We start from the raw sequence: 18,867 nt of genomic DNA, 5'->3' as shown, positions 1-18,867 counted from the left end.
GTTGGCAAGTGCAAATACTCCCTCCTGAGTTGCACATAGATCCTCATTTCTGGTGTGGCCAGTAGGCAATGACCACGGAGACATCTAAAATTGGAGATATGTAGTCATAGAAAAGACACCCAGGATTCCAAGAGAGAGCCTTAAACATTATTACAGTGAGAGCTGCCCTGGCTTCACTTGAAAGGGAAATATGGGACAAGAGCCCAAGAATAAAATTCCTATATTTTAAATTCAGGAATTTGGGGCAACAGGAAAGAAATGTGAAGTGACTTCAGCAAAAAAAAAAAAAAAATCTATAGCTTTAATTCATTTTACAACAATTGGTCCTTTAAGTGGTGGACCTGGGGAGTCGACCAGCTACATAGTTTGTGGGGTCTAGTGAAAAATGAAGATATGGAGTCCCCTGTTCAGAAATGATTCAGTTTCTCAACTGAAAAGAGCAGAACATTAAACCAAGCATGAGCCCCCTTGTAAGGGCGGAGCCTGTCCTACCACACGGGTTACATCCCCATGAAGTTGGCCCTGCTAGGTGCCCTCACAGAGGAGGTAAGGAAGGTGACTACTGTGCCAGCAGAATGAGGATGGTCCAGAGAGGTCATGTTGCTTACTTTGTGCGATGAACTCAGCCTAGCATCCAACTGACTGGGTTCCACACAGAGGGTATGTATAAGCTTAAAATTTTCTGTGCCTTTTCAGTTTAGTTCAGTCGCTCAGTTGTGTCCGACTCTTTGTGACCCCATGAATTGCAGCATGCCAGGCCTCCCTGTCCATCACCAACTCCTGGAGTCCACCCAAACCCATGTCCATCAAGTCGATGATGCCATCCAACCATCTCATCCTCTGTCATCCCCTTCTCCTCCCACCCCCAATCCTTCCCAGCATCAAGATCTTTTCCAATGAGTCAACTCGTCACGAGGTGGCCAAAGTATTGGAGTTTCAGCTTCAACATCAGTCCTTCCAATGAACACCCAGGACTGATCTCCCCTAGGATGGACTGGTTGGATCTCCTTGCAGTCCAAGGGACTCTCAAGAGTCTTCTCCAACACCACAGTTCAAAAGTATCAATTCTTCGGTGCTCAGCTTTCTTCACAGTACAACTCTCACATCCATACATGACTACTGGAAAAACCATAGCCTTGACTACACGGACCTTTGTTGACAAAGTAATGTCTCTGCTTTTTAATATGCTATCTAGGTTGGTCATAACTTTCCTTCCAAGGAGTAAGCGTCTTTTAATTTCATGGCTGCAGTCACCATCTGCAGTGATTTTGGAGCCCCCCAAAATAAAGTCTGGCACTGTTTCCATTGTTTCCCCATCTACTTCCCATGAAGTGATGGGACTGGATGCCATGATCTTAGTTTTCTGAATGTTGAGCTTTAAGCCAACTTTTTCACTCTCCTCTTCACTTTCATCAAGAGGCTTTGTAGTTCCTCTTCACTTTCTGCCATAAGGGTGGTGTCATCTGCATATTTGAGGTTATTGATATTTCTCCTGGCAATCTTGATTCCAGCTTGTGCTTCTTCCAGCCCAGCGTTTCTCATGATGCTCTCTGTATATAAGTTAAATAAGCAAGGTGACAATATACAGCCTCGATGTACTCCTTTTCCTATTTGGAACCAGTCTGTTGTTCCATGTCCAGTTCTAACTGTTGTTTCCTGACATGCATACAGGTTTCTCAAGAGACAGGTCAGGTGGTCTGGTATTGTGATTATAATTAAAAGCATTTTCTAGAATTATTGTCCACTGCCTGACTAATCTCATGATTTATTTTTTGTTGTTTTTTGCTCAGAAGACAGACATCAAATATATAAAAATGTGTATATATTTTGGTCCTTTTATTTCAATCCAAAAATTATGTATTGGATTAATGTTCTAGGTTGTACTGGAAGATGCAAATGGTGATAGGGACAATGCCCTGGGCTTCAAGGAGTAATGATGCTCAACCACTGGACAAAGCAAGCCCAGAAGTCCTCTTCATTCAGATACTTTGTCAGTCATCAGATGCAATTTTGTAAATTTGGACACAATAAACAGACTTTCTTTTAACAGTAGTCTGTGGATCAGACCTGTGACATTTTCAGGCTTAGCATTCAGGAGTTTGGTAATTTGACAGAGATTCAAAGATGACTAAACTATTTTAGTTAAAACTCTTTGCTGAAACACAATTTTTTTTTTCTGGTCACACCATGCAGCATTTGAAATCTTAGTTCCCCAATCAGGGATCAAGCCCAGGCCCCCTGCATTGGAAGTGCAGTCTTAGCCACTGGACCACCAGGGAAGTCCCTGAAGCACACGTTTGATTCAGGTCTACAGGCTGGGGTTGACGAGCCCACCACTCAATCACATCTGCCTTTCCCTGTGGCTTTGGATCACTTCATTTACCATTACCTGCATAGTTCATGGGACTAATTCTGTGGTGCAGCAGTATTTACAAGGTAGGGGAATAATGAGGGGCAGAGAATTTACTCCTCTAAAATACTAATGGATGAATGTGAGTTACGCTTTTTACTTATTCAGACTGTTAATCTCCTAATTAGTCTGACAGAGCTTTTGCTGAACTTCTTCTGTATCTGTGTATCTGTGTCCTGGTTCCCTATCTCTTTCATTGGTTCATATTTCCTACTGTTGCTCAAATTTCAAATTAGTCCTGTATCTCTGGCCTTTCCCACACCAGTGACAGGGGCTCAGTTTCATATGCACCAAAGGAATCATCAGGTTTCATATGTACACAGTTCAGCTTGTTTAAAGTAAAATAATGTATTAGCATAGTTTGTGTCTGGGTAGAGGGATTTGTGAAGAATGCTTTTCTTGTAAGTCAGTTAAATGGTTGGGATCTCAAGTAGTTAATACTAATGTTAAAAGATACAATTTATAAATCCCATAACATTTCTAAATTTTTAAAAAAGATTTGTGAATTGATGTTAATCAAGAACTTATTTTTAAAGAGCTATGCATTTTTGGTGCTAGAAAACTCCAGGAATTACATAATGATGATCTCAGAAAGCCCCATCTCTGAGACCTCTGTTTTGTTCCTCCGGGGTCTTCAGATCAAGCTTTCAACATGAAAGCCAATGTCAGGACTAGACAGTGGTGGTGTTGCTGTTGTTCAGTCTCTAAGTTGTCTCCGCTTCTTTGTGATCCCATGGAATGCAGCATTCCAGGCTCCCCTGTCCTTCACTATCTCCCACAGTTTGCTCAAATTCATGTCCATTGAGTCAGTGATACTATCTAAACATCTTATCCTCTGCCGCCCCCTTCTCCTTTTGCCTTCAACCTTTTCCAGCATCAGGGTCCTTTCCAATGAGTTGGCTCTTCACATCAGGTGGTTAAAGTATTGGAACTTCATCTTCAGAATCAGTCCTTTCAATCAATATTTAGGGTTGATTTCCTTTCAGTCTAAGGGACTCTCAAGAGTCTTCTCCAGCACCTGTGACTGATGGTCCTCAAGAAAGAGGGACTTCAGTGCTACAAACCCAGGAAATTGAACTCTGCCACCAATCAGAATGAGCTTGCAAGTAGATCTGCCCCTAGAGCCACCAGCAATGAAAGCAGGCTGCTGACCACTGTGATTTAAATCTTGTGAAACCTTGAGCACAGAAATGAGTTGAGCCCTGCCTGGATTTCTGAACCAGAAATCCAGAACTGTAAGCTATAAATAGATTTTGTCTCAAGTCACTAAGTTAGTGGTATTTATTACATAGCAGTAGGACACTCATATAGCCTGGCTACTTTCTTCGAAAGAGAAAGGAAAAATTCAGAAGGAAAGAATACACATTAATATCTCACTGAAGCACCTGCCACAGCTGCATTGATACTTTTTCTCCTATGGGGAGAGAGATTGCTTAAACTACCAGACCCTGATGTCAAAAAGTTTGGGGACTGCTGCTCGCTGTGGAGGAAAACGTTTTCCTCTCTTAGCTTCTTCTGACTGATTTAATAATTAAATTGACATGAGACAGATTAACAAAAGAAAGCAAACAAAAGCTTAATAATGTCCACATGGGAGAGACCCAGGAAAACAGAGTAACTCACTAAAACGGCTGAAGTCCTTCCCTTAAACACTATCTTCAGCTAAAGACAAAAGAGGAGGTTGGGGAAATGGATGGGGCTTCAAAGTGGAAGGAAGTGATTCTCATAGAGATGGAAAAGCAAACGTCTGGTAAATAAGTGTTTTCTGGGCCTGCAGGGACAATGGACACAGGTGAACCCTGGTCTCTAGGCCCTGCCACTGTCCCCATCTCACCTGGCCCTTTTCTTTGCAGGCATCATTGGTGATAGCTCTCTTCTGGGAAGAGGCCCTTTATTTAAATTCTTTAGGTAGCCAAGGGAAAGGTAAAAAGTAAGACTTCCTGAGTCTTCCAGTTCTTAAAAATAATCAGCCTAAAATAACCCCCATGCCAAAGAGACACATTTTGGGGTGGCCCATATTGCTCCCTGCCACAGCTCTACCTCTTTCCAGCTCTGTTGTTATCCCTGGGGTTCCCTGGCTTGTGGACACATCACTCCAACTTCTGTATCATCACATGACCCTCTCTTCTGTGTGTCTGCGTTTTCCCTGTTTTTATCAGTTCAGCTCAGTCACTCAGTCATATCTGACTCTTTGCAACCCCATGGACTATAGCACTCCAGGCATCCCTGTTCATCAGCAACTCCCGGAGCCTACTCAAACTCATGTCCATGATTATAAACTGGCTCGTTATAAACTGTGCATGTGCTAAAAGCCTTCACTCATTCAAGAGCATTTAGTGCTAGGGAATTTCCTTATGTCTTTTTTTCTTAAGCAAGCAGAAAAAATAATTCTCAGTTTTCTAGTTTTAAGACTTATTTTTTAAATTAAAGATTTTAAGCCGAGGATTTACAAATCAGCTATTAACTTTTAAGAGTTTCATTATAGTTTAAAAACCATAATTACTTGAGGTAGGGGAGAGAGGGTATCTACTTTATTCCTAATGGAAACTCTACATATAGATGAAGCGTCTATATAAAAAAATGGGAGCTGTGATTATATTAATACTGTCTAACTGATATTCAATAACTCACCCTTCTATTTCCTATTGTCCATATTTAAACACTTCAAAAAGAATTCTAATCAAGTGGAAATTAATAGAGGAAAGACTGGGGCTGGCAGGAGAAGGTTCTAATCCCACTATCTCTTAATATTTCAAAGTCTCTTTTATTTTCTTAATAAAAGGGCAAGAGAAAGAGAGGGGGAGAGAGAAAAGGGAATTAATCCAGTGCTCTGAACTGCCCTCTCATCTTATTGCTTTAAAGACATTTTAAGAGAATATCACACATGAGAAGGCTATTTTTGGCCAATGGCCAGCCTTTACTTTTTCTTCTCAACTTTTTTCCATCTTTCCTTCTTTCCCTTTATCTACCTGCCCTCTCTCCCCTATTTTCTCCATTCCTAAGACCTTCAAAGCCCAGTGAAGAGAGTGATATTTAAAGTCCAAGCTCCCGACATAACCTGTCTACCTGCCCCCTCCTTTCCCCACTCCATCACCTGTGGCACTGCCCCTTCTAATCTATCTCATGCATCTCTGTCTCTGGGTTTCTGGACTTGTTTTTCCCTCATTTCCTCTATTTTTTCCTCTTCCCTCAAGTTCTACTTATTCCTCAGGTCCCATTTTCTGTGACAGTATCTCTATGTAACTTCTTAAAAATAACAATAATGAAATCTTGAATATTATAATAATGAAAACTGTGAATATTTATGAAGTATTTCCAGTATCTTAGGCAACTTACTTGGGTTGTATCATGTAATCCTTTTAATAATCCCTTAGGAGATTATCCCAACCTCATAGGTGAGGTCTGGGACTAGAGAAAGGCTAGGTTGAATGTCAAAGGTCAAATAAGGCTTGAGTGGGAGAGTTGGAGGTAGGGTTCTAACATATTCATCGTCTCTTGTCCCTAACTGTGAAAGTCAAAACGCACATGGATTAGTGGTTTAAAGTTCTGTGATTATTTCATATGACAACATCAATTTTCTTAAGGAAAGTGAAAAACTTTGTGAAAAGGACAATCATATATCATATTTGTTTGTATCTCCCCAGGTTCTCATTTGGAATAGGTACACAGTAGATTGTCAGAAACTACTTAATAATAAAGGTATGGATTTTCCCTATGAACTTGATCATTTTCACCACAATCACTCAACTGCTGTGTAAACCCAATTTACGTGTTCTAATGCTTAGAACAAGTGTTATCCTACTCTTCCTCAAAATTGAGACAAATGAATCAATGCTGAAACACTAGGAAGTGTCTATCTAACAGATAATATAGCAATGATTGATCAATTCACTCACACATTTAAAAAACTCTTTTGATCACTTTTAGGTGCCAGCTACTATTCTAGGCATTGGGGAATATAGAAGTAAAGAAAACATACAGAAAATGTTTGCCCTCATTGAGTTGCCCATATTCCAGTTGAAAGAAATATATAAACAAAGCCATAGAGAAAAATGAAGCAGGAGAGGAGATAGGGAGTTGGTAGAAGAGGGAAAGGCTACAGTTTTACACAGAAAGATCAGGGGGAAACTCACAAACACAGACTGGAAGGAGATGAAGGAATATGGACATCTGGAGGAAAAGCAAATATGAAGGTGGGAATGTGCCCAAAATGTCTACAAAGTAGCAGTGAAGTCAGGGTAGCTCAAGTACCTCTAATCATAGAAGAGAAATTCTATCATCTAGGTATATGTGTATGAAAGTTGAATATAGACCCACATGGGCAGGTGGATCTCCAAAACCTAGACATGAGTTTTATACAGAAAGACAGGAAAGACGTATAAATGCATTACTATCAAAAAACAGTACTGGAATGTTAGTGTTTTAGCCCAGGTTCCCTAGAAAGCAACATCTGAGTCAGAGATGAATAGCTAAGTTTCTGAGAGGTAAAATCCAAGGACAGAGAGGGAAGTGAGGCAGGGAGGAGGGGAAGCAGGTCAAGATGGTGGATGACTTTGGTCATGTCTCTCAGGAGCCTGGAAGAAGCATAGGTGACCTCCCAGGGGCAACTGCAGAGCCATGCAGGGCCGCTCCAGAACCTGTGTTTGGTCCCATCCATGGGAGGGAGAAAGAAAAGGAAATTTACAGGTGGGCTCCCTGTCATCACCTGTTTCCCACTGGTCAGATTTCATCTTGAAAGTAGTTAACCATGACTACCTACCCCTAACTCCTGAAATGAGCAGGACCCCCCCCCCGCCAACACACACACACACACACACACACACACACACACACACACACACACACCATGTTGTCTACCTGCCTTTTGTCTACAAAAAATCTTTAGCCAAAAAATAAGTTAAATCAGAGAAGTGAAAAAATACAAAAGTAAAGATAAGTAGTTAAACAAAACAATAACAGTTTAGTCATTAAGCAAAATAAAGGACTTTTAGTTCCTCCTCAAAGACTATAGATAATGTTCAGAGCCACATCCTGTGAGTTGTTTTGTCTGAACAACTGAGACTGAAATTCCCACCAAGTGGGAGAAGTTAACTACATGATGACCAGACTATAGCAATGACATAAGCTGCCACAGTTGCAAGAACTGTCCTCAAGGAAATGGGAATAGACCAACGCTGGAACCGAAGATAAACTACCTAAAACAACTAAGATGATGCTGGTCAGACCACCAATGACCAATCTCAAGATGACGATCAGAACTGACTGTGTTATTTCTGCATGTAGCCCCCTCCCTCTGCATATAAAAGCTCTTACCCTCTGGTTGTCAGTGGGGGAGCTAGCTTTTAGACCGGAGTCCACCCTCTCCCCAGTTTCAGGCATCTAAAATGGAGCAAACTTTCATTTCCACCAACTTGGCCTCTTTACTGGTTTTTGAGTAGCAAGCAGCCGAACCTCACTTTCTATAACACTCTCGCTTGGAACTTCCAGGTTGTGAAGTCTGGCTCCCTTGTCCAGTTCCCATGCCTGTGGTGTAGCATCTCCCTAAAGTCTAAAAATGGCAGAAGGGGACGGAGACTAGACCTACATCCGGTTAACCTGGATGCACAGCAACAGCTGAGGGGAATGACCCAGCATCCCCAGGCCAGCAACTGCTTGGCCATAAGCAGTGGGAAATATGGAGTCTGGGTGGGCTTGGTAGGCAGGAGCAGCGACTGAGACAGAGCAAGTGACGGATGGCCTAGCGGTGGCAATGCTGAGGCATCTGAGAAGGCACAAAAGATATATCTGATATAATCAGTAAATAGCAATATTTATCAAAAGTGAAAGTGAAATTGAAGTCGCTCAGTTGTGTCCGACTCTTTGTGACCCTGTGGACTGTAGCCTACCAGGCTCCTCCATCCATGGGATTCTCCAGGCAAGATTACTGGAGTGGGTTGCCATTTCCTTCTCCAGGGGATCTTTCTGACTCATGGATCGAACCCGGGTCTCCTGCATTGGAGGCAGACGCTTTAACCTCTGAGCCACCAGGGAAGCCATATTTATCAAAAGCAAATGTTTATACAGCCCTAAAAACAAGTGAGACAGGAGTCTCATTTCTCTGTTTGGGATAAATTGTGTCGGAGATTAGTGAGATATATACATATCTCTCTCTCTCTCTCACATATGTGTCTCACATATATATCTCTCACTTATGATAGATATCTCACATATGATATATATATCTCACATACATATATCTCATATATGAGGTAAATATATACATATACATATACTTCACAATATCATATTGATAATGTATGTGTGTGCGACAAGAGGAAGAGTGAAACATGGATTGGGAGAAGAATCATCTAGTTATACCAAAAAAATATAATAGAGAATGACATAGATTTGGCACTCTCTTGGAGACATCAATTTAGCTATACTGTTATTTCACCAGGTCAGTTTTGACTATTAAGACTGTCCTATAGACATTAAAGCCAATGGAGTAGTATGGAAACATAGGTCAGAGGATAAAAAAATATCAAAACAATTTAATTTAATATTAATCTCCTACTTTTTAAAATGGGCAAATGGGGGAAATCTATGGAGTTAATCATAGCTGAAAAAAAATTGCTGTGTGAATATTACACATACCTAAAATACTATATAACCTATTCTATTTTTTTTCAATTTTCAAATCACTTAGTTATTGGAAAGACATAGTTATAGAAGGAAGTAAAAACTTTAATTTAGTGAAATTCAGTATTATTTATAAAGTGAAGCAAATCTAAAAGGAACAAATATATATATTTATATATGTATATATATTATAAATAATATATAATATTATTTATTATATTCCTGGTAGCTCAGCTGGTAAAGAATCTGCCTGCAATGCAGGAGACCCTGGTTCGATTCCTGGAGAAGGGATAGGCTACCCACTCCAGTATTCTTGGGCTTCCCTAGTGGCTCAGCTGGTAAAAAATCCACCTGCAATGAGGGAGACCTCGGTTCAATCCCTGGGTAGGGAAGATCCCCTGCAGAAGGGAACGGCTACCCACTCCAGTGTTCTGGCCTGGAGAATTCCATGAACTGTATAGTCCATGAGGTTGCAAAGAATCGGACATGAATGAGCGACTTTCATTTTTATATGTTACCAAGAATATCACTAAGGCAGATATGCCAGGGACACATTTTTGGTGTCTGGCAGAAGAAGCCTCTTTATAAAGGTTGAATTTAGACTTGCCTACGTTCTCTCAAGTTGTTTTGACCGTGCTTCCTGCCTCTGGACCTGAGACCTGAACTCTGACAACCTTTCCTTAGCCTTGTTCTACTCTGCCTTCTCCAAGAAAAACAGTTTTATGAAAATTCAGTCAATAAAATTGATATGTTAAACTTCAATTTGACATCATAGTAAGATCATATGTTTTGGGTGTCAACCTTCTCATGAAGAGGTTGCTTACAGAACTGGCAGCTAGACAGGCCTGGAGAGGATCAGGCCCTTCACTTTACACCTGGGTAAGTCAAAGTCTGAGGAGTAAAAAAGACTCACCAATGCCTCATGACAGAGAGAAATACCTCCTGATTTCTGTCAGTTTGCATTTCTAAATATGTATTTCAACTTCTATACACATGTATGAAATATGAATAAAGAAGTTTAAGATACAGTCAGAACGAATACCTCTTATGTTATTTACTGCTGCATAACAAACTACTCTAAAGTTTAGTAGCTTGGAACAATAAATGTTTTTCATGCACAACTTCTGTTGATCGGGGGTTCAGGAGCAGCTTAAGTGGATGTTCTTGGCTCAGGCTCCCTCATCTTGCAGTCAGTATACTGACTGGACTGCAGCTGTTTGGAAACCTAACTGGAACTACAGGATTTTCAGCCAACCCAACTTCCTCATGTGGCTGTTGGCAGGAGGCCTCAGCTCCTAGTAATAGACTCCCACATGACATGACAACTGGCTTCTGCCAGAGCACGTGATGCAAGAGCAAGGTGGAAACCACAGCGTTCTTTGACCTAGTCTTGTAAATCACAAAGTGTCACTTCGGTTGCATTCTTTACAGGAGTCAGTTCTATTAAATGCTGCGGGGGGGGGGGGGTGCTACATAAAAGTGTGAATACCAGAAGTAGGGGGTTATTTGGGGGCCATCTTGGAGGCTGGCTACCTCAATTTCATTGAATCAAAACTAGAAATTCCCTAACTTTTGAGGCACACTCCAGTGTTAGTAAATATCGTTATTAAGAAATCCTATCATTAATCAGTTTTGTGGCCTTTCCATTTTTCAATCTGCTTTTTTACTTACCACCATGTTTGATTCCTACAACAGTCCTTGGACAGAAAGGTAGGATTGCAGTTTCTGCTTGAGACATGAAGAAGCACAGGCACATAGGGATTAAGTAATTTGCTTAGAGCTACCCAGTGGTGGAGCTGACAGTTAAGAGTCCTCTTCATTGAGGTTCATGCCATTTGACCATATCATCCTCTCTCCTCTTTCTTGGTCATCTTTCTTCCTCCTGACCATTACCTATCATTCAGTAAATACTTAGATTGTGGCTCAAATTCTTCCTCTCTGCTTCACTTGACAGCATCCTCCAGGACTTCATGGTCCACATAGATGAATCCAGTCATTATGCTGGTGTCTCAGTTCCTTGGCCTTCACATCACTAGCCCTTCTCCACCCTAGCTATCTGTATCCATGATCACTTCACAGACTCTGTCAATTTGGAGGCTGCACCTACAAATTCACTAATTCAAGCATCCAAGTTTCTGACTACAATCTCCTCTCTTTTAATCATAATTGTGATGGTTAATTTTATATATCAATTTATTTTATTTTATTTTTTTAATAAATTTATTCATTTTAACTGGAGGCTAATTACTTTATAATATTGTAGTGGTTTTCCCTTACATTGACATGAATCAGCCACGGGTGTATGTGTATTCCCCATCATGAACCCCCTCCCACCTCCCTCCCCATCCCATCCCTCTGGGTCATCCCAGTGCACCAGCCCAGAGCACCCTGTCTCATGCATCAAACCTGGACTGGCTATACATGTTTCAATGCCATTCTCCCAAATCATCCCACTCTCGCCCTCTCCCACAGAGTCCAAAAGACTGTTCTATACATCTGTGTCTCTTTTGCTGTCTCGCATATAAGGTTATCGTTACTATCTTTCTAAATTCCATATATATGCTTTAGTATACTGTATTGATGTTTTTCTTTCTGGCTTACTTCACTCTGTATAATAGGCTCCAGTTTCACCCACCTCATTAGAACTGATTCAAATGTATTCTTTTTAATGGCTGAGTAATATTCCATTGTGTATATGTACCACAAATTTCTTATCCATTCATCTGTCAATGGACATCTAGGTTGCTTGCATGTCCTGGCTATTACAAACAGTGCTGCGATGAACATTGGGGTACATGTGTCTCCTTCAATTCTGGTTTCCTCTGTGTGTATGCCCAGCAGTGGGATTGCTGGGTCATATGGCAGTCCTATTTCCAGTTTTTTAAGGTATCTCCACACTATTCTCCATAGTGGCTGTACTGGTTTGCATTCCCACCAACAGTGTAAGAGGGTTCCCTTTTCTCTACAACCTCTCCAGCATTTATTGCTTGTAGACTTTTGGATAGCAGCCATTCTGATGGGCGTGAAATGGTACCTCATTGTGGTTTTGATTTGCATTTCTCTGATAATGAGTGATGTTGAGCATCTTTTCATGTGTTTGTTAGGCATCTGTATGACTTCTTTGGAGAAATGTCTGTTTAGTTCTTTGGCCCATTTTTTGATTGGGTCGCTTATTTTTCTGGAATTGAGCTGCAGGAGTTGCCTCTGTATTTTTGAGATTAATTCTTTGTCAGTTGCTTCATTTGCTATTATTTTCTCCCATTCTGAAGGCTGTCTTTTCACCTTGCGTGTAGTCTCCTTCATTGTGCAAAAGCTTGTAAGTTTAATTAGGTCCTATTTGTTTTATTTGCTTTTATTTCCATTACTCTGGGAGGTGGGTCATAAAGGATGCTGCTGTGATTTATGTCAGAGAATGTTTTGCCTATGTTTTCCTCTAGGAGTTTTATAGTTTCTGGTCTTACATTTAGATCTTTAATCCACTTTGAATTTATTTTTGTGCATGGTGTTAGAAAGTGTTCTAGTTTCATTCTTTTACAAGTAGTTGATCAGTTTTCCCAGCACCACTTGTTAAAGAGATTGTCTTTTCTCCATTGTATATTCTTGCCTCCTTTGTCGAAGATAAGGTGTCCACAGGTACATGGATTTATCTCTGGGCTTTCTATTTTGTTCCATTGATCTATATTTCTATCTTTGTGCCAGTACCATACTGTCTTGATGACTGTAGCTTTGTAGTATAGCCTGAAGTCAGGCAGGTTGATTCCTCCAGTTCCATTCTTCTTTGTCATGATTGCTTTGGCTATTCGAGGATTTTTGTATTTCCATACAAATTGTGAAATTATTTGTTCTAGTTCTGTGAAAAATACCATTGGTAACTTGATAGAGAGTGCATTGAATCTATAGATTGCTTTGGGTAGTATACTCATTTTCACTATATTGATTCTTCTGATCCATGAACATGGTATATTTCTCCATCTATTTGTGTCCTCTTTGATTTCTTTCAGCAGTGTTTTATAGTTTTCTATATATAGGTCTTTTGTTTCTTTAGGTAGATATATTTTTAAGTATTTTATTTATATATCAATTTAGCTAGGCTTTGTGCCCAGTTGTTTGGCCAATACCAGTCTGGATATATGGGGAAGACAATGGCACCCCACTCCAGTACTCTTGCCTGGAATATCAGAGGAGCCTGCTAGGCTGCAGTCCATGGGGTCACTATGAGTCTGACATGACTGAGTGACTTCACTTTCACTTTTCCCTTTCATGCATTGGAGAAGGAAATGGCAACCCATTCCAGTATTCTTGTCTGGATAATCCCAGGGACAGGGGAGCCTGGTGGGCTGCCGTCTATGGAGTTTCACAGAGTTGGACACAACTGAAGCGACTTAGCAGCAGCAGCAGCAGTCTGGATATAGGGCTTCCCAGGTGGCAATAATGGTAAAGAATCTGCCTGCCAGTGCAGGTAGATGTAAGAGACACGGGTTTGAGCCCTGGGTCAGGAAGATCCCCTGGAGGAGGGGATAGCAACCCACTCCAGTATTCTTGCGTAGAGAATCCCATGAACAGAGAAGCCTAGCGGGCTATGGTCCGTAGAGTCACACAGAGTCATACACAACTGAAGCAACTGAGCACTCAGTCTAGACATTGCTGTGAAAGTATTTTTTACTTCTCAGTGGCCTTAGAGGTAAAAAATCGACCTGCCAATGCCGGAGACACCAGAGATTAAAGTTTGATCCCTGGGTCCAGAAGATTCCCCTGGGGGAGGAAATGGCAACCCTCTCCAGTATTCTTGGCTGGAAAATTCCTGGACAGAGGAGCCTGGTGGGCTATAGTCCATGGGATCGTAAAGAGTCAGACATGACTGAACACACACACACTAACATTTAAATTGGTAGACAGAAAGTGAATCAGGCTACTCTCCATAATGTGGATGGGCCTCATCTAATCAGAGCAAGAACTGAGGCACCATGATATAAAGGAATAGAGGGAGAGAAGTAGACAGAAGATATATATCTTCATCCTAGCTCCTGCCCATAAGAAATCACTAGATTAGTAGAGAAGACAGACCAATGCAACAAGTCATTGAGGTACAGTGTTAAAGGCAGATACAAGGGTAACAGAAGAGGTCATTTTCTTGGATAGGAGGTAGGGCCAAGAAAATTTTTATAGGCTCACATCTTGCAAAGGGGTGGGGGTGTCTCTAGCAAAAAGTGAGTTTCCTCTGACTCATAAGAACCAAAACGGTGGAAAATCAAGGAAATTTCGGTCCCAAAACCATCACAGAGAAGCCATGCAAACTTGAGCCACTCACTTTACCACTTGGAGCCTTTATTGTTTCAGCTAGAGCAAGACATTGTCCCACATGATGTCTGACTTTCCTCTGTTTCATGATTTGACAATACATTAAAAACCTTTTCTGCTGCTATTTACTTATCAGGCCTCATCAGTGATCTCAAGAAGCTTCCAATTATAGCTTTAGAGGGGGAAAAATACACATTTATTTGAGCTTCTTTGGTTATGGCATCTGTGAGCTTTACCTGCTCGAATGAATATTTTCATGATTATGTTTGCATTTGAATTATGCCACTAACACATACAATAGACCAAGTAAGTGTTCTTTTCTATGCTACATTATTATCATCACTCCCATTTTATAGATGAAAAAACTAAGAGTCAGAAAGAATGAAAAACTCCCATAACCTAATATGATAAGTGAAAATAGGTTTTAGATAAAAACTGAGTTCTGAGCACCAGATTCCAAAGCCAGAGTTCAGGCTGGAATGTAGCTCTTTATCATCTGGAGGACAGAATGCTGTAATTTTCCTTTCTTGGGATTTTCTTTGAAAATCATCTCAATGCAACAATTCTTGCAGAATGTAACAGTATAACTTTTCTTTGACACCATCTCTGGGGAACTGATCAAGTCTTTCTCACCAATGGCACTGGTCCTATTGCAAAAACAGAATCAGAAATCAGTTATTTCATTCTGTAACAAGATGATAACTAGTTTAAACCTTTCTTCCTTGTTGAATGGGGACAAAACAGTCTGTCTTCTGGTTTCTCCTTCTGAGCTACATTTTGTCCAAAAACTGGAGTGTAAATTGAAAAACTTTGCTCCTTAAAATGTTTCCTAAGTGTTCGGCCCCAGGATTTGGACTCTATTATACAGTTTGGGGTTTTTTTGTTTGTTTTTTGATGTTGAGATAAAGAAACCAAACACATGACTTAAGTCCAATTGGGGGCTTTGAGAACACTTTCCCACTCATAGCATTTGCCTTGACCCCAATGCCATGACTAAGACTAAAAGAAAACTTGTTTCTCATTGCTTTCAGGACTACCTTGAGTCTCTACCTTCTCACCTGAATTTCAAATTTTTCATTAAATTCTTTTAGATTGGTGACTACATCTTGCTTCATTTTTATTTCTCATGGTGGAAATGCTTTATATTTCTGATTAAATAAATGATACATTTTCATTATAAAAAAAATGAGCAATATACTAAAGTATGAGGTTGTAGGTAAACAAAATCGAATGGAATCCCAACTTCTGAGGTATCCATCATTAACAAAATTTTGTTAGCCTTCTTTTAAAACATATTTTATGGATTTGTATACAAATATACAGTTTTGATACACTGGTTGTCTTATATACAAATATTTTGTCATGACCACATGTTAGAAAGTCTTTTACTTTTGTGTTACCATTTCCTTCCCTACAAATTCTTTCTCTCTGCTATCCCATCATGTAACCAATGGAAACAACTGCACATATATTTTCCAGAACTTTCTGCAAACATATGTAATTATATCCAGACATATGAACACATTAGACTTTCTTTGGCTGTTTTTAAAAAGAATTCGTGCTTTTCTGAACGTTTTTATCCATCATTTATTCTATTAATGTTGTTTTGTTATTGTTGTTGTTGAGTTGCTCAGTCGTGTCCAACTCTTTGTGACCTCATGGACTGCAGCAGGGACTGCAGCCAGGCTTCTTTGTCCTTCACTATCTCCCAGAACTTGGTCAAACTCATGTCCATTGAGTCGGTGATGCCATCCAACCATCTTGCCCTCTGTCATCCCCTTCTCCTACTTCCTTCAATCTTTCCCAGCATCAGGGTTTTTCTAATGGGTCAGCTCTTAGCATCAGGTAGTCAAAGTATTGGAGCTTCATCTTCAGCATCAGTCCTTCCAAGGAATATTCAATTCTGATCTCCTTTAGGATTGGCTGGTTTGATCTCTTTGCTATCCAAGGGACTCTCAAAAGTCTTCTTCAACACCACAGTTCAAAAACATCAATTCTTCAGTGCTCAGCCTTCTTTATGGTCCAACCTTCACATTCATACATGACTACTGGAAAAACCATAGCTTTGACTAGATGGACCTTGGTCAGCAAAGTAATGTCTCTGCTTTTTAATATGCTATCTAAGTTGGTCATAGCTTTTCTTCAAAGCAGCAAGTGTCTTAATTTCATGGCTGCAGTCACCATCTGCAGTGATTTTCTAGCCCCCCAAAATAAAGTCTCTCCCTGTTTCCACTGTTTCCCCATCTATTTGCCATGAAGTGATGGAACCGATGCCGTGATCTTCGTTTTCTGAATGTTGAGTTCTAAGCCAGCTTTTTCACTCTTCTCTTTCACCTTTATCAAGAGGCTCTTTACTTCCTCTTCACTTTCTGCTATCAGGGTGGTGTCATCTGCATATCTGAGGTTATTGACATTTCTCCCAGCAATCTTGATTCCAACTTACGCTTCATCCAGCCCAGCATTTTGCATGATGTACTCTACATATAAGTAAAATAAGCAGGGTGACAATATACAGCCTTGATGTACTCCTTTCCCAATTTTGAAACAGTGTGCTGTTCCATGTTCAGTTCTAACTGTTGCTTCTTGACCTGCATACAGATTTCTCAGGAAGCAGGTAAGGTGGCCTGGTATTCCCATATCTTTAAGAATTTTCCACAGTTTGTTGTGATCCACAGAGTCAAAGGCTTTTGCGTAGTCAGTGAAGCAGAAGAGGATGTTTTTCTGGAATTCTCTTGCTTTTTTGATGATCCAACATATGTTTGCAGTTTGACCTCTGGTTCCTCTGCCTTTTCTAAGTCCAGCTTGAACATCTGGAAGTTCTCAGTTCATGTACTGTTGAAACCTAGCTTGGAGAATTTTGAGCATTGCTTTGCTAGTGTGTGAAATTAATGCATTTGTGAGGTAGTTTGAACATTCTTTGGCCTTGCCTTTCTTTGCAATTGGAATGAAAACTGACTTTTTCCAGTCCTGTGGCCACTGCTGAGTTTTCCAAATTTGCTGGCATATCGAGGCAGCACTTTCACAGCATCATCTTGTAGGATTTGAAATAGCTCAGCTGGAATTCCATCACCTCCACTAGTGTTGTTCGCAGTAATGCTTCCTAAGGCCCACTTGACTTTACACTCCAGGATGTCTGGCTCTAGATAAGTGATCACACTATTGTGATTATCTGGGTCATTAAGATGTTTTTTGTTTAGTTCTTCTGTGTATTCTTGTCACTTCTTCTTAATATCTTCTGCTTCTGTTAGCTCCATACCATTTCTGTCCTTTATTGTGCCCATCTTTGCATGAAATGTTCCCTTGGTATCTAATTTTCTTGAAGAGATCTCTAGTCTTTCCCATTCTATTGTTTTCCTCTACTTCTTTGCATTGATTACTTGTGAAGGCTTTCTTATCTCCCCTTGCTATTCTTTGGAACTCTGCATTCAGATGGATATAGCTTTCCTTTGCTCCTTTGCCTTTCGCATCTCTTCTTAGCTATTTGCAAGGTCTCCTCAGACAACCAATTTGCCTTTTTGCATTTCTTTTTCTTGGAGATGATTTTGATCACTACCTCTTGTACAATGTTATAAACCTCTGTCCATAGTTCTTCAGGCACTCTGTCTATCAGATCTAATCCCTTGAATCTGTTTGTCACTTCCACTATATAGTCGTAAGGATTTGATTTAGGTCATACCTGAATGGCCTAGTGGTTTTTCCAACTTTCTTCAATTTAAGACTGAATTTTGCAATAAGGATTTCATGATCTGAGCCACAGTCAGCTCCCGGTCTTGTCTTTGCTGACTGTATAGTGCTTCTCCATCTTTGGCTGCAAATAATATAATCAATCTGATTTCAGTATTGACCATCTGGTGATGTCCACGTGTAGGGTCCTCCCTTGTGTTGATGCAAGAGAGTGTTTGCTATGACCAGTGGGTTCTCTTGGCAAAACTCTGCTAGCCTTTGCCCTGCTTCATTTTGTACTCCAAGGTCAAAGTTGCCTGTTTCTCCAGGTACCTCTTGACTTCTTACTTTTGCATTCTAGTCCCCTATGATGAAAAGGACATCTTTTTTGCATGTTAGTTCCAGAAGATTTTGTAGACCTTCATAGTACCATTCAACTTCAACTTCTTCAGCATTAGTGACTGGGGCATAGACTTGGATTATTGTGATATTGAACAGTTTGCCTTGGAGATGAACAAAACTCATTCTGTCATTTTTGAGATTGCACCCAAGTGCTGCATTTCATAATCTTTTTTTCCCAGACCATCTTGGGGCTTCTTTGCCCTTGGACATGGGGTATCTTTTTTTGGTAGGATCCAGCATTTTTCTGTTGATGGTTATTCAGCAGCTAGTGGTGATTTTGGTGTTCACACAGGAGAAGATGAGCACATGTACTTCTATTCTGCCATCTTAGTTTCCCAGTAGTTGATTAATATGGTTTATGTTTATATAAATGTATTTGAATATTCAAATAAAAAAATAATCTATTTATATTATATTTTCTGGCTGTACTTTTTAAAATTCTGTTTATTATTTATTTAAAATTTCTGGGTTTGTTG

This window comes from Giraffa tippelskirchi, chromosome 2 (genome assembly GCF_054371585.1).
Source record: "Giraffa tippelskirchi isolate mGirTip1 chromosome 2, T2T-mGirTip1v1.2.pri, whole genome shotgun sequence".
In the NCBI taxonomy this organism is placed as follows: domain Eukaryota; kingdom Metazoa; phylum Chordata; class Mammalia; order Artiodactyla; family Giraffidae; genus Giraffa; species Giraffa tippelskirchi.
This window is presented reverse-complemented; position numbering follows the sequence as displayed.